Source organism: Castor canadensis, chromosome 13, assembly GCF_047511655.1.
Source record: "Castor canadensis chromosome 13, mCasCan1.hap1v2, whole genome shotgun sequence".
Taxonomy (NCBI): domain Eukaryota; kingdom Metazoa; phylum Chordata; class Mammalia; order Rodentia; family Castoridae; genus Castor; species Castor canadensis.
Genome location: NC_133398.1, coordinates 55,193,328 through 55,210,269, shown reverse-complemented (window position 1 = coordinate 55,210,269; position 16,942 = coordinate 55,193,328). Strand labels below are relative to the sequence as shown.

Below are 16,942 nucleotides of genomic sequence, written 5' to 3'. Positions count from 1 at the left end.
AGGAAGAAGCGAGAGAGAGAGTGTCTAGGTACCTAAATCGCTATCCATTTTCATTTTAAATGGATGCAGGGAAAAGACATAAATGATTAATATGATTAATCAATTCTCACAGTAATTCTCTTCCACTCTACTGCCACCACTCCCCTACTTTTCAATATGAATTTAAGAATGTAGAGTGTCTGCCTACAACTGGCAATGAATGTAGTCACAATTCTCTAAAACAGGGGACCAGATAAATTTTGCAGACTTTAGACGATAACATATAGGGAAGTGCTCAGTAATGTTTCTCTTCCTTCTCATCTATGTAATCATTAAAGTATAGAAGTTTTGATATGCTTAAAATTTCCTAAGGAAAGAGAGCTAATTTACTTTCATATTTTTATCATTCCAAACCCCTTATAGCAACTAATTCCTTTACTCATAACTCTTATGAATACAAAGCAGATTCTTTGCCTAATTTACAGTACATTGTAACTGAATTGGGTCAAATGGCTCCCAAACTGAATTTTGAAAGACTAACATGCCCTCTTCTGGTTTCTGACTTAAAAATAAAAAAAAAAAAGAAGAAGAAGAAACAAAAATATTAGTTTATTAGAGGGGTTAAAACTTCAAGTTAAAAGCAGTGTATTTATTCACTACATTTATTAATAATAATCTTATTTACTTAATGTAGATTTTTATGGGTATTAATATTTCAAGTCCCTACACTATATAAGGTGAGGTTATCTTCCAATGTCATAATGCTGAGGGAAAGGATGCTTCACAAATTTTTCCCAAGTCAACTAACAATGCTGAAGATGATATAAACTGCATACATGGGTCAGAGAAAGAAAATCAAAATGTATGTACCCACTAGCAAAATCTGAGAAGTTCTCCCCTTGGTGCCACATACCCCATCAGTGTGCCCCACTCTGCCCACTCAAGCCTGCTTTCACAGTTCGGGGCCGACAGCAATGCCAATTAGTGTCAGTTGTGATGGGGTTTTAGAGACATAGACCTTTGTCTTAGAGGAAGTGGGCTGCAACCACCAACTTACTGTACAGAGGCAACCTAACAACCCATTAGGTGGAAATGACTCTTCAGCCACTTCCTCCAGGGACGACATCAGAAACTGATGGCTTAGACAGATGGGAACATTTTTACATTTCTGTATTAACTGCCTCTAGGAAGATGGATTTTTATATTTAATTCTGCCAGATCCTCACTTCATCTGCTTCTCTCCTTTATGTTGTTCCTCGACTCCCTGGAATATCATCTAAAACTGATGAGCTAAATATGTTAGAAGTGGAAGGAGCCATCTCACTGTATATATTAGGAACATTCCATGGCTGATCCATGGAAACTTTTAGAAATCCCTACAAACAAGAAATTTCATTACTAACATATTGTTCTGAAGCAGCATTCCATGGTTTGAAAAGATGTTCACAGTTAACCTTTTTGCCTGTAATTGTCAAATCAGCATTAAATAGGCTGACTTTATCAAGAAGCAAAAGCAGTACTCCTCCTTAGTCCCTGAAGGGATGAAGTCCAGCACTGCAAACAGGACTGCACACCCTGCTGCAAAGTCAGGCCAGAGGCTTTCAGCCAGCATTTTACCCAACAGTCAAACAAAACTTCCACTCACAGCGTGAGATAGAATACTAAGGTTACACAAGACTTCTAATCAGTGTATATTAAAATTTCGTATTACTGAAAAACCTTTATAGCCAGGTTTCATAGTACTTCCGTGTGTCTTTCTAAAAGGCTCAGCCCAGAAAGGATGCTCCTAGGATTATATTTGAGTTTTAAAATATGTTAATCATTTTTTAACAATCAGGCTTGTCTTAAAACCTGACCCACAAAAGTTCCATGTAGTTGCCTATGTGCAAACTTACCCAGTTGAACAGTATGATTTTGAAGCAATAAATATAAATGTACACAAACATTATCTATTTCAAACGTTCTAATGGAAACAGCCAATACTCAGAGCATCCTTTCTGGATTGAACCTTTTAAAAAGATACAGAAGGGTAGAAGTACTAGGAAATCTGGCTATAAAGAAGATTTTTCAGTAATAGTTTCATTTTAGATATAACCAAATACCCCAAAACTGCTGTTAACATTACTACTCATAATCGCAGCTGAGTTTATTAATTTTCCATTTAGGTCTATTTTAGGTGTTTCTTAAGCACCCTCCCACAAATTAAACATTTTATAAAAAATTTCTGTCATAGTCCTGATTATTAATATGTTCAGACATTTCATGGGAATTGCCAATTTCTTTATTTTCTATTTTATTTTTATTTTTCTATAGTGCTGGGGACCAAATGCAGGGACTTCCACATACTAGGCAAGTGCTCTAACACTGAGCAACAACCTCAAGCCCCTGAATTATCAATTTTTCCTTCAACAAATCAAATATACATAGTTGTAGTAGGATTTAAACTGTAGTAAATAAAACTATGTATACTGAATAAAATCTTCTTAGAAAAATAATATTAAAGGCCTGAGTTTTATTTGATTTGGATGTTAACAAGATGTTCAATCCTTTTTATCGTGTTCTAATTATTTCATAATTTTAAAAACACTAACCATTTCTTGATCAATAGAAATGTAATTCATAAAACAGATGTTTAGTCACTATCAATTAGAATACCTCTCTGTCACACAGACACTTTTAACATTTAAAAAATGTTATTTAAAAAGTAATGCTTCACTAATATTCACTACAGGTTAACACATACATTTGTGAAATACTTTATTTTCTAAAGCTGCATAACATACTTTGAACTTAGAGCAAAATTAATAGAAGTATCTTAAATATAAATCCTCTTCAATTAAAAAGATCTTGTAAACTAGTGGTGATGGCTAAACAACCTTATGATTATGCTAAAAGCCACTAAGGTGTATACTTTAAAACAGTACATTTTATGTTAAGTCAATCTTACGTAGATAAAGGAAACAAGTCTTGTAAAACAAAACACAAAAATACTCTGGGTGTCAGTTTTTATGTGTTTTAGTAAAAGTAATAAGACTATTGCAGCAAATAAATCTCCTCATTCATGGGAATAACAAAAACAGAGTGTAAACTTTCTTACCAGACACATCTCTTTCTACATTAACATTATATAATGTCCCCTCATGCACATCAAAGAACAACTCATTATCTCAAAAAATAGTACATTTAACACTGCGATTGCTGAAACACAGTAAAATAGATTGTGTCAATACAGCATATTCCTAATTCACCAGAAATAAAATAATAAGGAGAAGAAAGGAAATATCCTACATCAAGATTTTGTGTTTCTAAATATATTTTTATTTATTTTGCTTGTTTCATATATCATGTGCAGAGTTAAGAGTTTAATAATGCTGGTCAATACTTCTTACGTACTTTCCCATGTAAGGAACAATGTTCTAACCATCATTTAACCCTGACTTTGACTTATTTGGAGGGTATCTCAGTATCACTATCTTAATTTTACAAGTTAAAAACAAGCAAACAAACAGAGACATTAACCAACTTTCCCAAGGCAGAGCCAAGATCCTAACCCTCTCAGTCTAATTCACTCTCCAGTTTCTAAGTCATTATGCCTCACCACTTCTAAGTTTTGAAACCTTTCTTTTTATCCCACAACTGCTACATAATTTTGTTTACCTTATTTAATGTTTAAAATGGACTGGTCAGAACTTTCTCTCATTTCCAGAGGAAGAACCCAAAGTTGGAGTATATGAAAAACAAAAACGAAGTATGGAAAAGAATTTTATTTTTTGCAAAATAAGTGTATTGCAAAGGAGACTAGAGGAATGAAAACTCGCATTTTCGGGCTCAAAGTTCTCACTGATATACTTAGTGACATTTAATAAGAAGTCAGTCCTAACCTTTCAAAACCTTTTTGAAACACTAGTTATTTAGAATACCCACTACTAAAATGGAAAATAAAGGCTTACAATTTCAATAATGATCAAAGTTTAGGGCCTAAGAAAATAAATTATTTATTAATTAGTTAACATATTTACAGCAATGAATTAAAGAAATGTATAGAGACAAAAACTTGAGAAAAAATACTTTTAAGGGGATTAACTTTGAATTGAAAATCACTCTAGCAGAGATGGTGACCAATGGATCAGAAGGGAGAAATACACAAGTATTCGATTTTTAAAGGGAGATTAGATAAAAGTAATACGTACTCTGGGACAAGGGGAAAAATGAGAAAACAAAGAGATGAAGAAAATAATAAAGGAATGTAGAGGAAAAGAGTGGTGTTTCTATAAGTTATGCCATTTAAAAGGAACATAAGACCAAGTCCACACTTGTAAATTTGGTTGCTACCATTTCAACTCAACAACCCTTTGGCAGGTGGTTCAGATAAAAACACATGAAGCTTTAATAAAGGTTACACTTCAAAATGAATAAACAATTTTATTATATTCTTATGAAATAAATTTTCGAAGCCAAAAAAATGGTGCTTTTGATTGTCCTATCTTACCTAACTCATTAAAAATATGCAGAGAAACTAACAATGCTACCTGAACACAGAACTGTACTCATATATATTACACTAATGTTTTTTCTATCAAATGAACCTCTTTTTAAGTCTTCTTGAAATCTGAGGTGGTGTTTCCCTACCCTGTCTAGGCAGTTAAGACTACCAGACAGAATGTCCCTCATGTTCTAGTTATAAGCTCTAGAGACCCAATTCATAAATTAATAAAACTGATACCTTTGTTAAAAACATTAAACAAATGAAGAAATTTGGCTCCCATGAAAAGTTAGTGAGAATAGTTTTTATTCAGTAAGAGAGGGTTCCTGGGACACCTCACTTATTCTGATGACCATTGTTTATTTTCTGGTGTCAAAATCCCCCTGGCATGAGCTGGCCCCACTGCCAGTAAAGACCACAAAGTGATGTTTATAGTGAAGAAAACGCCAAGAATCTTGAGACAACTAATTCACTCCAGGAGAAGGTGGGCCAGCAAAGAGGAAAACCTGTGATTAACTAAGTCTACCCTTCAACTCCATTTACCAAGAACAGAGAGAGAGTCCTCAAATACTCTCTACTGTGTTATTTGTAAATTATTTACCTTCTCTGAGTCCCCTATTCTCACTTATGACACAGAATGATACTACTTTCACAAAGGGTTTTTATAAACATGGCAGACATTTCATTTAAATAGCCAAGCACAGTGCCAGGCACATAGTAAATGGTAAGTAAAAACTGCTGATATAATGAGTAACCATTATCTAATATAAAATAAGCATTGAAAGAAATCAAATTCTGATATAACAACATATAGTTTCCAGATACACAGTTTATACATTGACATGGTCTTACTGTAAGTTGGTGTGGTTAGAAAAACTCAACATGGAGTCAGGAGACCTAAAAAACTGCATTCTTACTTCCAGATCAGTCATTCACTAGCATGTGATTTTGAAAGCCAAACTCTACTTCAACTTCCTCTTTCATGATGTACATGTGTTGCAATATACTCCAAATTTTCTCAAAACTCTAAATTTATAGAATTTATAACAATGTTCTTCATACTTACTTTCACTGTGGGACCGTGCTTCCAAAATATCTAACCTTGCCAACTTTAGTCTCCTGTACATGAGAGAACTTTAGAATTTTTCTTTCTTTCTTTAATGCCTAGGACTCATCCCTGTGAAAGAAGTAGTTCAACCCAGGCTGTCTGAATGAGACAGGATAGACCAGGTATAGCAAACTCTGATCACTGATTGGCTGGGGAAAACAGCACTCCAAGGGGCCCTTCAGAGCCACTATTCATTGGCTCGGAGAGCTTTTTTTAATAGTAAAAGTAACAACATGAAATTATCACTTCAACAAATATTTTCTGAATGCCAACTCTGTGCCAGGGATTGGAGATAAAGATAGTGTGAAGCAGACAGTATCCTCCAGAATCTTAGGCTACAAAACAAGGAAAATAAGCCATCTACAGTAGACAGGGATAGGTACAAGGTACCATGATGTACAGAGAAGGTGCCCCTAACCTAGTCTTACTCATGAGGACATGAATTGAGGGAGGAGCCTGAAGGCACAAAGCTGAAAGTCAGCTTGGCAGCTGCAGGACAAAAAGTCTGGAATTCAACTAGAAAACAAAAAATGAGCACACAGAAGTAAGTAGCCAACAATGCCCATCCTGCAAGGAAACTTCAAGTTATCCTTTTATCTTTAGGGAAATGGGCAGATGTCACTTTTCTTTCCTTTTGTTACAGCCAACTATTTAGGCACCGGGACTATAGAGTTGTAGCCAGGACTATGCCTTATGAAATTCATTCATGGAACACATTTCTAGTCTGATTTTTTTAAGCTAACCCGGAGAATCTTTTCTGTTGAACTCCCAGAAAGATTGATTGTCTTCTCCTTTTTTTCATAGAAGCATTTCCTCTCCCCCACCTTCATACCACCTCTTCATAATATTTTACACTCCTTACCTGGTTTTCTTCTACTCTGATCTTTCCCTGGGATCCTCAGGTCTCTGGCCTCTCACTGACCTTGGTCTTGATTAAATTGAGAGGTGGGGAAAAATATGTTTGGCTTTGTTGTGTGCCTATTGTTCTTCTGCTGCCTTTTGTCTGCTCATTATAAGCCCTTAAGATGGCAAATCACCTCTACTCTATCCCTTAATACAAAATCATTTGTACCTTGCACATATTGTAGGTAAATATAACTTTTATTCCCATCAATTCTACAGGGAAAAAGCTCTAGCAACATAATATAGATGTCACACAGTTGAGTGGTGAAAGAGAAGAAATGGTGGCAAAAGATTGAGCACACCCGTAGACACTACCAGAAGGGTAACAAAAATAGAGACGGTACCTAATAACACAACTGAAGGATGTGCTGAATGCAAAGCATTTTAAATTACACTCATGGAGTGGCATTTGGGAGCCTTGCTCATCTAATGGTTTTCATGCCTGCCAGATGCACCACTATAATTAGATTCACAAAAACTTGAAAAGAATGGCCGATGAGTAACATCTTTCCTAAATACCCCCAGAAGGAATCTGAGGATCCCAACAATTTATGTATGGGAAGAAAGCAGACTATAGATATGAGAATGAAGGGGTAAGACTACTGTGAGAAATTAACAAAATAGTTAAATGAGCATAATTTATCAGCTTTACAAGTGCCTATAAACTGAAACAGAGCTAGCTATACCTCTGATTAGTTTACTCAACAGAATTTAAATGGGATCAGTGAAGAAAATATAATGTAGAGGCTGGAAAAAAATTGTGCCTGCTTTTAAATAGCCACCTACTCTGTGGTTAACTTAACACTTACTCAAATACAAATTTTACCTTTCCTTACTTCAGAGTTCAAGAATGGCAACATTCAGAAGATCCTAAATGCACAGTCTTTTCTGGGACATGACAACACACATGCTTAGAATAATAATTAGCCATGAATGTATACCCATTTTTAAGATGAGCTATGCAGGACAGATTCTGTTGATCATTGGCACTTAAAAGAGACTGTTAATTTGTTGTGATAGAACAATAAGTGGCTGTCAGACTGTCATTTCTGTCATACTTTTTAATAATACAGCTCCTGTAATTATACTGTGGTTCTTTGTATTAACTCAGTGAAAGCTTGCTTGGTTTTAGCATGAAAACAATTTATGAAATTATAGAAACAGACTGAACATAGCAATTCATTTGTTGAAGCAATTATCCAGATCCTTGTCAAAAAAAAAAGTACAAGCAAGAGGAGACTGTGATGAGCAAAAAATGGTTCTAATTCTATGCTCTAATACGTACAATATGTCTGTGGTTGTGTTGAATTATGTTAATAAATTGCAGCCAAAATATATTTGTTACAACACAAAGGAAAGGCACTCTCACTCGTCCTGCCAGATACTGCAAATTAGTCACCAAGGCATCCAGCAAGTGTTTCTGTAACCTGCAGATGAAACAGAGGCTCATAGGACAGTTTTCCTGAGGGACCAGCAGGACTTCATCTAATATTGTGAATTATCTGGAAAGTATCTGTAAAGTACACGATGGCACAAATGCCATTTTTAAGTAACAAGGAGAAATTCAACTCGACATCAATTTGATGCTATTTTTTGACTGGTCATCAATCAAACTCCAAATTCCCAAATAGCTTCAAAGAAGGGGATCTGGGATACCTGTTGCTGGGATGGTTAGTCTAACAATGCAGTCAAGGGTTTTTGTTTAAATGACTGTATTAAGACCAAAAACAGTTCAAACTGTCGGAAAAAAATCTTGCACTCTGGTAAGACTAGATATCTCCAGGTTGTTTTGGTTTTGTTTGTTTTCTGTTTTAGCCTTTAGCTATGAAATAATAACATGTAAGAGTGCACAGTAAAACTGTCATCCAACTTTCAGTATGCATGCTTATCAAATTCTCTGAAATGACAATTAAGTTGGATTTTTAAATTCCTATAAAGAAACAAATTTTTATTCTTTTTTATTGTTGTGCTGGGTGGGGGTACATTGTGGCATTTATAATACATCATACTTGAATTCATCCCCTCCACCGTTCTCCTTTATCCTCCTTCCCCCAATTCCTACAACAGTTTCAACAGGTATCATTTTTAAAGGAACAATTTTTGACGGAAGTTAACCAAATTTTCAAAATTCACATACATATGAATTAATTGTATATAAATATTTCCCAATGACATAAATAGCTTAAGAAAATTGCTTCTCCCTATTAAAAAGAACCTGACCTTTTATTCTTAACCTAAACCACATAACTTTAATTAGAACACATTACTAAATGTTTCCTTTTTGATTATTTTGCAGCAGGTAGAAGAGAGAGCAAAATCTAACACTAAAATAAAATGAAGTGCTGGAAAACAGAAGCAAAAAAATGCAAGCCCAAATTATGAATTGTGCAACAAAGTGTTACACATAATAAACTGTGGATGTGGTCCCTCTCCACACATCTGGAATTAGTTTAGCATACCAATTTCCAGAAACCAAGCAACTGTCCAGCCTGACTCGCCCCTTTCATTCACAAATAAACAATTAATGGAATGGGCAACTAATTTTCCAAGTGTTCATATTCATTAGGCTGTTTCCTGAAATTTAGTATCTGTCTTGTGATACAATACTGTACACATTCAAAAGTCTCTTGCTGCTTTTCCCTTCCCCAGCCACATTTCTTGTATCAAACTTAGACTTTAGCTCCATATCCATTCTTTATAATACATCAGGATTTAAAGATCAAACTCCCTCAACTATGCTGAATGTGAAGTACAAAATATTAAAATATGATAAGATCCCTTCATCAATTCTTAACAGGAATTTTTATTTTTGTAGCCCATCGATTGCATAAACATTTATCAAACACCTACTATTTGGAAAGAAGAATTCTAAACCCTGATATATACGCATAAATACATCCTCAGGGCATTTACAAACCAGTAGGGAGATAAGCCAGACCACAAATAACTATACTATAAAGTAAAGTAGAAAGTGATCAATGTGACAAGAAAGGCATAAACAAATGCTTTGGGGTTCAGGGGAGATAGACTACTTCTTTGAGGAGGTAAGAAAAGGCTTAGCAAAGAAGTGGGTTGGAAGATGGAGAGGCTTTCAAGAGGCACTAACTCAGGGTCTCCAAGCCAGAGGCCATGTCTTGTTTTACTTCACACACACACACACACACACACACCCTCACCTAGACTATCAGTGCTATGTAAAAGTAATTTAATGAAACCAACAAACCAAGACAGAGAAAGAAGATCATCCAAGGAGAAGGCAGTGTACTGCCAATGATAACACAGGTAACAAGCATAGGGCTTGTTCTAAGAATATAAAAGAGAATATCAGGACCACAAGATTATAAAGTATTGGGGCTCAGAAAATACCACTAAATATGCTGCTTTGGAATGAAACTGAGATCACCTAGGGAGCAACACATGCAGGCAAGGGTGTTCTCTGAAGTCCACTGTCTACCTGAAGGCTGATTCCTCCTGAATACTGACTGCGGGACAGAAGACCTGAGCTAACAACACATCCAGAGTCTGAAAGAACTTTGTCCCTGACTACTGTCTGATCCTTGGGCCCATTCATGTCTCACAAAAATCATTTGTTTTTATTCTGAAAGTGCCTACAGCCTCCACTTCCCTCTTCCTCATGATGAGAATGTACAAGTTTCTAATTCTTATCAGGTTAGTGGGTGCTCATTTTCCTGGGATGCCCTCATGCCCATAGTCAATTCATGTAGCTTTTCTCCTACTAATCTCTTGTCAGTTTACTTCAGCAGACTCAGTTATTAAATAGGAAAGAGAAGGTTCTTTCACCCCTACAAAAGTTAGCCTGAAAAATACAGTGAGCCAAAAATAAACGATAGCCAGTGTTTTATTTCAAATTTGTGAACTGTGAGGAACACTGAGAACATCCAAGCATGTGACTAATACAATTAGAAAAGCCATATACCTATGGGTGCCAGCTTGAGTACGATCCAGTGTCTTTTGCTGTGTGAAAATGCAGAGCACACAGGGACACAAATGGACTATGTTAAAGAAATAATTAGAAATCTACAACCCTGACCATTAAGTTGACACTGGGCTTTTAATACTAAAAAAATCCAGCTCATGCTTGCAACCCAGAAAAATGTTGCTTTAACAAATTTTAAATTACAAAAAAAAGAAAAAGAAAAGGAGGCCACAAAGGCTATCAGTAGTGCTAGGAGGATGTGAAGCATCTTACCACTATCACAGAAGTCATATGCAACTCCAACTCTTCTATGAAAGGAGATGGGCTACTTTCTTCATGGTTTCGTTACTTGGATTCTGTTTTTCTCAAGTACTCCTTGATACTTTTCACAAAAGAAAATATAAGGAGGAGTTTCTTAGACCTCTTACCACAGTCTGGACCTTTCCTATATCCTCTGAATATACAACCACAAATTCAAGTCAGCAGACTGTGACAATTCCGAGATTTCTCAGAAGGAATGGTGACAAGCACACTTGTCACCAGGGTATGTCATATAGTATTGTGAAATTTTATGAGTTGTCTCAGATTCCAGACAGTGTATTTTAAACTGATTGTCCACATGACATCACATGACATTTAGCTTAACAAGAGAAAAAAATAATACAAGGTAAGGTCATAAGAAGGAAAAATACAAAATCATGGGGGAGAGGGAATCAAATCCTGGGATCAATGGGTGTCACATTCTTATAGAAACAGTTGGTCACTGGCCAAAACTTGGATGTTTTTCCTGGATATGAATGTTGTGAACTCCTAACTAAAAAAGGATGGCATCTTCCTCATCTTAGCCTCCTGATTCCTAGTATAATGCTGAACACAGAGCAAGCAATCAATACACAGATGCTTCAGAAATGGAATCAGTTCACTGTCACTGCTTTTGTTTTAAAAAAAGAACAAAACCACTTGGAAAACAACTGTTAGTTTTTTCCTAAAGGAAAAACCCAAATAATTCTATCCAATTAATGTTAAATGTCTTTACTTTCATGTTAAAATGTACCTTTTTTCTTCTAAATAAAAAGAAAGCAAGGTTAAAATTTTCAGGTACCATTTAAAAACAAAGTTTCTGGAGTGTTGTCCTTCTTTGTATTCTGGCAAATTAAAAAATCTAAATTTATGGCATATAAGAAAATATCACACAAGAGGGTCAGGGTGTAGCTCAGTGGGAGAGTGGTTGCCTAGCATGAGAGAGGCCTGGGACCCTTTCCCAGCACCTGCTGCAAAAACGAAAAGAAAAGAAAAAACCAAACAAACCACCTTTGAGCACACCCCCTAGTTAGGCAACATTTACTGCTGAGAACAAGGAAGACTGCTTGCAAGAGTGAGAATACAACATGATAAACCCATTATTACTGCCACAATTAATGAATGCTAGGAAAGACTCATCAGTAATACAGCAGGTAAGTTAACAATTCTGTCTCACATATTCTTAAATTTCATAATATTGGTCATTTCTCAAGCTTTTGCTGTGTGCAAGGCACTAGGCTCCGTATTTTACATCCAGGTTGATGGGGTTCAGGACATACTACTCCCAAAACATGCCAACTTGGCACACTGAGTATTTTAAGTTGAAGGAATTTTAGAAATGGCAGGTTCAAGAACTCTGACCTTCCCCTACTCTCCTCCTCCCCAAAAGCAGGTCATAAGACTGTCATATGAGAGGTACCCTCCCTTACATGGAAGAAAGGAGCATCCTTGTCTCTAAAAATGGAGGCACATCTGGAGGAAACTAAATGAGAAGTAGGCCTTGCTAAGTTTCTTCCAGCTGACTCTCTTATACACACCTCTTTTTGTCCATCCCCAAACTCTCCACTCTTCATCAAACCTAGCATAAAAACACCAGAAGTTTCACCTTCAGGTCTTCATTTGTTTATGAAAGTCCCTGTATCAGGTAATCTTGTATTTCATAAATTTGTATGCTTTTCCATCTACTTTTTCTTATAGGGGCCACAGTTGAAAACTTAGAAGAGTAAAACTAAAAGATTTTTTTTTCTCCCCTACAATGTAAGTACTTCACACACAAGAATTAATTTTTCACAAAAGCTGAGTAAGAGAAGTACTATTACCATCTCTACTTTACAGATAAGGAAATTCAGAGTCAAAGAGATAAGGGATTTGACCAAGGCCTCATAGCTGGTCAATGGAAAATGCGGAACTTAAACCAAGTTTGATAGCTCAATGGTCCAGTTCCATTATATTAATTCCATTACATCAAGATAATTCCAATTAAGTTGGCAAATCTGGTCACCATAATTAGTTAATAACATTTGACAACTATCCTGAAAGTCCTGGTACATGCGGGGAATTTTTTAGGTGGCATCCCCTAGCATTTCACAGAAACCAACACTTGCCACCTATGCAAGTGTTACTACATCTTTGAAGAATCATATAAGAAAATGCTTGTCACATATGAGTTCATTTTTTTTTAATTACAACACATAATTTGTGAAAGGTTTAAATCACAGTGTTGGCAAATCTGCAGTCCTATTCAGACAACCATTTATATAGCACATTTGAGAACATGGAAATTGATATGGAGTCATGACAATCATTGATAAATATAAATTTCAGTCTACCTTTAAGTCTACTTTAATCTTGGCACTGCAATCAAAACAAGGTGCTTATTCTGTAACACCTCCTCCCCCCAAAAAGAAAGATGTTCTAAGGATTAAGAGTTGGCTGCTTTTGAACTAAAATTGATGATGAAATGTATCGTCTTAGCAAGATGTAAACTGAACGTTAATCATTTTGGCTTAAAAAATGCATCTGAAAGCATCATTCTATGACAAATTATATTGTACTTCAGAAAGAATGTATCACCCAAAGAAAGCAAAGCAGAAAAATATAAAAAGGATTATGAAAACATCCCTACTTCTAGATGAAAGTAAGGCTTATACAGCCCACACTCTTGCTCAATAGAGCCAGCCCCTCTAAACTTTGACTATTGCACACAAAAAAATACAAAATTATCTACAGAAGCTTCTGAGTACAAGGCACTGGATATGGTCTTTGTGGCAGGCACAAAGATGACTAAAATCTGTCACCCTTAATGAAGACTCAGATTCCAGGGGCTAACTTTCACTAGTGGCTTTCTGAAGCATTAGCACTTCTTAGCATCCAGTTTTATTTATTTTATTTTATTTTACTTTATTTTACTTTACTACTCAAGCATGTGTTAATGCTTGTTGTGTGTCAGGCACTATTCTGGGTACTATAAATTCATTTGATATTCACAATTGATCTAAGCTATAGGGGACATAGATATTACTATCCCCACTTGACAGAGGAGGAACTTAGGTTACTTCAGTGGCCTGTCTAATATAACACAACTAATACAAATGATAGAAACAGGGTTCAATCCTAACCCACCTAGTTCCAGACTCTGTGTTCTTTGTCACTGTGCTTTCCTAGTGATGCAAGAAAGGTCATTCCTGGACTAATCTCTAAAGTGGGCTGCCATTTTAATGTAACCCAAAATAATTTTCTGAGACACACTCCTTTCTAGACAGACTTGTAAGAATGTTGTCTATAAACCCCAAGCCCATCCCCAGTGAGACTCTCAGTGAGGACAGTGTCCTGAGGCCTGATATTCTGATCTCCTCCTTGCCATGCAACCTCTGAGATGGCTGGGGCCATGGGGAGCTGAGCCTCTGCTGGTTGGCCACAGTCTCTGTGATTTAAACCAGACCATCTGGCAGCCTTATTCTCTCAGCTGGGATATGCCTGAAAATGCTCAGGTTGCATTTAACGACATTGCTTCTCTCTAGCAACATTTCAGTTCCAGAGCTATTCTGCACAGATTTCAGCCTTTTCTATAATAGCATAGAGAATGCTATCCTGTGGTCTGCTTTCTTTAAGACTAACCTTTTCACTACTAAAATCTGCTCAAGGGGAGGATCCAGGAGGAGGACAGCCATATGGAATGCGGCAGTGCAGCTGAGACACAGTGTTGGAAACAAGGTTCAGGGCTCTTCTTATCTACCAAAAGGGATCAGCAGAAAGCTCTGTAAACTTCAGTCTCAAAAAGGAGGAGTGGAATCTTCCATTACAGTATTTAATAAACCCTAGGCTTAGAAAATCTACAAATTCTTCCAAACTACAAATCAAAGATCAGCTTGAAGCAAGGAGTATGAACATGAGGTCTAGAAAGGAGAGACATTTGTCTTTTCTATCTGAGACTTCTTGCCCAAATGCTTAAAAGTTGTATGTGCCCTCCAAAAACCAGTGACTCACAATGCTTTGTCAACAGCTAGTCAACTGCTAAGCAGTCTCCATACATAAGGAGCACAAAGAGTTGTAGGTTCAAAAAGTTCTAAAACTCTGAAGAAAGACTCTCAAAATCCAACGGATTTTCAGGAAAGAAGAAATGAGAATGGTTCATCACCAAGTATATTCTTCTACTGACAGAGCAACTCTGGTAAAGCCACCAAATTTCCCAGCTTTTTTTAAGTAAGGCAATTCAAAATATTTTTTTCTGAATATCTACCATATGATAAGTGCCAAAATCACTGTAACTATTAATCTTATCTAAAATCAACTTGGGGCTCAGAATAAAAGAAGAAGAGAATAATTCAAATGAATTACAAAAACTACAAGGAAGGGGTGGTTCTGTTCAGAACGGAATATGTATACCCTTAATGTTTTTCTCAAGAATATGGAAGACAAGAGCAAGGAGAAAATAGAAGCCCAACATAATGCTTTAGGAAAAAACAAGATTAGTTTTCTTAAAAATAAATAAATAAAAATAAATTTAAAAAAAACCCTTCTGGCATACCAGGCTCCCTGTGACTGCAGAGTGAAAACTGTACCATAAAATTGAAGTCCCTAAGTGCCAGAGGAAAGAAACTTTCCCCAAATAACAAAATAAAAATAAACCTTCAGTTAAAATAATATATTACATGCTGATATAAACTGAAATGCTCTTGTTCATGGGTTGAGCTTATGAAACCCTTAAACATGAACATGTAACACTAACAAACTATTTGACATTATTATTTGGGTTCAAAGACTCCCTTTCTCTAAATGTTTATAGCACCATACCAGTTATTTCAACTGAGCTGACACAATGAATTTCAAATGATCTAATACTTTTGACTTACCAGAGGATTAGCACATGATTACACTGAGTAAAAGGATTATTATTACTGCTGCTCTAAGATATTAACACTTTCTATAACACACTCTAAGGACACTGTATAGAACACTAAAAAATGTGACAAATACACAGAGGGAAGGGGGATTTTCAAAAAGGAAGGTGATAAGTGTTCTCCTCTTTTAGGTTTCCTTGTTTAAAATAAGGAGTTCCCAAAGGTAAAGCTGACATTTCACTTGATACTTCAGTGGTGTACACCAACTCACAGATAAACAAGCCCAGTCTTCAATGCACGTAGGAAATTAAGCCACGTGTGGCCTTCTTCCCATGAAAATCAGGCTCCAAACAAAACCCCCACTTTGTAATAGACAACTAATTCTCATGTAATGAATGACAGAACACAGCATTAATGTACTTAACAAGACAGAGCTAAATTCAATGAAGCTTGACGCCATTTATATGAAAAAGGGATACATTTGAAGACAGAGCCAGAGAGAAAGAGGATAATTCTGAATTAAATAGTGCAGCTTTTGCTTTGGTTTAGCCCTCTCACTAGAAATGAAGATCATAGCTAAATTATTATTGTTAATACTGGCAGTAGCAAACAACACTAAATATACCTAAATTCTAACTTACTGACTGATGAAGAGGTAAACTTTGCTCAGAGTTTCTATTGGCAAAAGTACTATTTCTTTATGGCTAACTTCTTGGTCCCTTAAAAATAGCTCTTTCCCTCCAGACTCTGTGATACACAATTCTGTAACCACCTAATATCATCACAGAAATTTCAGATAACCAAAATGATATCTTAGTATCTATTGAACCCTGTGGACACAGACCAAAATGAAAGATACAGAAGCAAGTCATAAGATGCTAAATGAGAATGTGGAAAGGTGCATTTACCTTTCTCTAACAAACAGGTACAGAGAAATTCTAAGGACACAGCTGTGTGGAGGGACCATGTGTGTACAGGTACGTAGGAACACCATAACAAAAGATTTTTAAAAGTCTATAGAATAGCATAATGCCCACTCTCCACTTCCAGTTTTAACTAAGAGGATTTTAAACTACATTTACCAACATGGCATATAAAAATATTGAATAAGCACCTATATTCTGAACACAATTTATAAATTGTAAGTAGATGAGCGAATATTTTGACTCCTCTAGCAGGTTTACAGTAAGAATGCTGATCTAAATAACACACTTTATGCATCTGGTAATATGACTTATTTCTGTAGGATGTTCTTACACACAGAGAGATAACACCTGGAACTGCTGTACCTTAAGGCAGGGAAGTCTCCACTTTTCTCTTTTCTCTCCTATTCACAATGTTATCTGGTTCCGCTGTTGTCACAGAGCCAGGGAATAAAGCTCTTCCAGAAA

The 16,942-nt window shown here is 36.0% G+C and overlaps 1 protein-coding gene across 22 annotated transcripts in view; it reads right to left on the bottom strand.

Moving 5' to 3' along the window:
* The window catches only part of Bnc2 (basonuclin zinc finger protein 2), a 420,512-nt gene that overhangs the window by 174,126 nt on the left and 229,444 nt on the right, over positions 1–16,942 (bottom strand). Inside the window, exon 1 of one of the 22 annotated variants that reach the window (XM_074051776.1) lies at positions 1–16,942. This exon is cut by the window's left edge and continues 14,635 nt beyond it. The exons of the other annotated variants lie outside the window; for them this stretch is intronic. The gene's annotated coding sequence lies outside the window, so the exon portion shown is untranslated. 22 annotated transcript variants of the gene reach the window in all.